Raw genomic sequence first — 2,660 nt, 5'->3', positions numbered from 1 at the left:
TTCATGCTCAGTGGGAAATTTGAGCTTCGATTTGCAAAAGGGAGTAAAGGCAACAGGACTCACGTTTCCAGAAAAGGTGTCTTTCTCTGAATCCAGTCGCTGTGGGTTGATCCAGAAATTGGTTTGTTCGTTGGAGGGTGGACAGGGTTTACCCAGGTTAAGGTTTTTCCTTGAGGAGCGGAGGAGCTAACTGCCACTTATATTTCCCTTGGTACTTGCATGGCTCTTGTGGAGATGAACCCCCCTGCTCAGTGTGAAGCTCAAACAATCCCTCAGGGAAAAGTGGGTCCAATCCATCCGGTTTGCAGGATGACTTCCTGCCAAGAGGCAAAGACAAAAACAACAAGGATAGATTCAGGAAGACAAAAACTCAGTTTGACTCAGCAAAACTCAGCTTGGCTAGAGTACCCAAAACTGGCAAAAACTCTGGCGTCGAGGTAGTGGCAGTCAGCAGCTTAAGAGTCCTCAGGTAATGAGGCAACCATCCGCAGGTGTGTGAAAGGGCCAACAAGAACCAGGCACCACTTGGTGTTGGAGGGAGAAAACACAAAAACATAACCCACAAAAACTGGATTCCTATAAGGAATATTTATACAATAATGTCCATCTGCCCTGCTGCAGAGAGACAGCATATAACTCATCGATGGATGATTTATTCTACAAAACAGACACCTCTCTGCAACCACAGCAAAGCAGACAGCGAGCTACAACCGTAGTTTCCTCAAAATGAGTCTCCTATCACGCTGGGAGAATTACAGTGGACCCTATGCAGAGCTCGCACCTCCACAAATGCTTAGGGACTGTCTTCAAGTTGCAAAATAATCAGAGAGAATTATTCAAAAAATATATTTTTTTAGGAATCAGCCAAAGCCTAAATGACAAATGGCAAATCTATTTTATTATTAGAACAAGTATAAAATGAGGAATGACTAGGGAGGGGAATAGAAAACCGGTTCCTGTTCAGAACCGGTTCTGTATGAGGCAGCCTAGCGCTGGGCAGCATGACCAGCATGACTTATGTCACGTTTTTTTTACATCACTTTTTTTATGCAAGTTATGCACACGGCTTTCAGTTAGCAAGTACGACGTGACCAGGCATAAGTCTAGAAAAGCAAAAAAAAAAAATGGCACCCCATTAGGTAAACCGATTGAAAGTTTGGATGTAAATTGGCAATAATAGCCGCATTGCAATTATATGCATATAATAGCCAATAATTACACTTGTACCTGTATAAAAGACACCTGTCAACACCCAAACAACCAGCATCCAAGATCACCACCATGGGCAAGACCAAAGAGCTTTCTATGGACATCAGGGACAAGATTGTTGATCTTCACAAAGCTGAGATGGGCTACAAGAGAATCGGAAAGCAACTTGGAGAGAAAAGATCAACTGTCGGTGCAGTTATCAGGAAATGGAAGAAGCACCACACCACCCGCCAACCTCCCTCGGTCTGGGCCTCCACACAAGATCTCGCCTCGTAGGGTGTCCCTGATCATGCAAACGGTGAGGAATCATCCCAAAACCACAAGGGGGGAACTGATGAATCAACTGAAGGTATCTGGGACCACAGTTACAAAAGAAACGGTTGGTAACACACTACGTCGTCATGGACTGAAATCCTGCAGGGCATGCAAGGTCCCCCTGCTCAAGAAGAAACATGTACAGGCCCGCATGAAGTTCGCCATTCACCACCTGGACGACTCAGAAGAGGCCTGGAAGAAGGTGATGTGGTCAGAAGAGACAAAAATAGAACTTTTTGGCCTCAACTCAACTCGTCGTGTTTGGAGAGCAAAGAACACTGAGTACAACTCAAAGAACACCATCCCCACCGTCAACCATGGTGGTGGCAACATCATGCTTTGGGGGTGCTTTTCAGCCAAGGGGACGGTACAACTCCATCGTATTGAGGGGAGGATGGACGGGGCCATGTATCGTGGAATTCTGGACCAACATCTCCTTCCCTCAGTGCGATAGCTGAAGACGGGTCGAGGATGGGTGTTTCAGCACGACAACGACCTTAAGCACACTGCCAAAGCACAGAAGAGTGGCTGAAGAAGAAGCACATCAAGGTTCTGGAGTGGCCTAGCCAGTCTCCAGACCTGAATCCAATTGAAAATCTTTGGAGGGAGCTTAAAATTGAGTTGCCAGGCGACAACCTCGGAACCTGAATGATTTGGAGGCTGTCTGCAGGGAGGAGTGGGCCAACATCCTTGCCGAAATGTGAACAAACCTTGTCACCAACTATAAAAACCGTTTGACGTCTGTGCTGGCCAATAATGGCTTTTTCTACAAAATATTAACATGCTGTTTGGTAGGGGGTCAAATACTTGTTTTTCCTCATCAGATGGTTATCAATTTTTATAAATTCATATGATGTGAATTTCTGGAATTCTCTTTGGTATTCTGTCTCTGACTGTTAGTGTTAGGTTTAAACACCAAACACCTTATTCAGCAACCTGCACAAAGAATGACACAGAGAATTGAGTATAATTTACTTGCAAGGAGAGGGGATCAGAAACTGCATTCAGTTACAACTTCAAACCCACTCTGAAGCAGTATCTGCCCTCCAAGCTCTTTATTGAAGAAACGCCCTGATTACAATGTGGTTTCAACAGCTAAGGGGAGGGGGCAACAAAACCAGAACTTACGTACAACA

This window comes from Cyprinodon variegatus, unplaced genomic scaffold (genome assembly GCF_000732505.1).
Source record: "Cyprinodon variegatus isolate N-32 unplaced genomic scaffold, C_variegatus-1.0 Scaffold1817, whole genome shotgun sequence".
Lineage (NCBI taxonomy): Eukaryota > Metazoa > Chordata > Actinopteri > Cyprinodontiformes > Cyprinodontidae > Cyprinodon > Cyprinodon variegatus.
Note: the sequence above shows the minus strand (reverse complement) of the source record.